This window comes from Phacochoerus africanus, chromosome 2 (genome assembly GCF_016906955.1).
Source record: "Phacochoerus africanus isolate WHEZ1 chromosome 2, ROS_Pafr_v1, whole genome shotgun sequence".
NCBI classification, from domain to species: Eukaryota; Metazoa; Chordata; class Mammalia; order Artiodactyla; family Suidae; genus Phacochoerus; species Phacochoerus africanus.
The window spans coordinates 162,803,215-162,804,743 of NC_062545.1; positions in this window are offsets into that span (position 1 = coordinate 162,803,215).

A 1,529-nucleotide genomic window follows, 5' to 3' on the forward strand; every position below is an offset into this window, starting at 1 on the left:
AACTCAACATTTCTTATGTACCAAGTTGGTCACCTATTTACTTTTTGGTCTTACTATTGCATGTGCCTAGCTAGTAAGTACTACCCAACACTTAAGGGGCACCATTCACAATGTATTATGAAATGCTATGGTTCTGGATTTATCAGAGAAACACGGTGGAGAGTAAACTCAGTGAAGGCAAGACATCCATCTTATTTTCTAGTACAGTGTGTCACCCAAATTTAATTAACAGCTGTAGTTCATTGTTTTGTTGTGTGATTCTGGATTTTTGAAGAATGTAGGGGAATGTTATGACAGAGTGTATATTTCCTTCTAGTTATTATGACTGTGTAGACAATTCTAGAGGATTTTCAAACAAACTCACAGCCAAAGTGAACCACATGATGATGTAGACTTTATTGTTGACTTTTGTACCCATAGTGTCTATCATAATGTCTGATGATAGTAGATGCCTAATCAGTTCTTTCATTCATATATCGCATTGAGAAAATTTTGTCACTTGCTACATGGAGAAGGCAAAATATTGTTTGGAAAGAAAATGTAAATAGGGACAAAGAAAGAATTTGTACTATTGAGAATTTACTACAACTTCAAGTTTGTCCTATTAAAATACATTGATAAGGTAGATATTGTAATTGAAATAATAACTTTCAGGAGTTCCTATTGTGGCTCATAGCTTAAGAACCCAACTAGTATCCATGAGGATTTGAGTTCTATCCCTGGCCTCCTTCAGTGAATTAAGGATCTGGCATTGTTGCAAGCTGCATTGGGGCAAGCTGCTGTGTAGGTCACAGATGTGGTTAGGATCCCACATTGCCTTAGCTGTGGCATAGGCCAGCAGATGCAGCTCTGATTTGACCCTTAGCCTGGGGATTTCCATATTCCATACCTGCAGCTGTAAAAAGAAAACAATTACAATATTAATAACTTGCAACAAGGTTATTTATGCCAACTATCTAAACATACACATTCCTCATTGACTTAACTCAGTAATTACTATTAAATGAAAAACATGCATGATACCAAGAAAAAAAGTGAAAGAAATCCCATTCTCACTTAGAAACATCAAGAATCCCTCAGGTATTTACTGCTGGCATTAAGGTTTTTCTAGACATGTTGCTTCCATGAATTCTTTGGCCTCCCCTAAACACTGTTTTGAAAACAAAAATACTTATCTGAATCTCCATTCGTCAGTGTTTGCAGAGGTCAAAGATATCATATATAACAGATATCAAAAGTTACAATGAAATGATTTTCCTGTACAATATTATCAACATCAAAATCAACGGTTAGGCTAAGGAAAGCAACATTAAAGAATCAGTTTGCCGATTAAGTCTGCCAGCTATCTCACAGCCTGCTTTATGAGTGAGTTTTCTCATTAACAATGAGCAATATATATCAATGGAACATATTCATATGTAAAATGGAATTAAATCATCCTAAACATAGATTTATAGAATCAGCATACTTCTTCTTCACTCTATTATGCCATGATCCTACCCTTATCAAGATATCTCTTTTTCTGTGTC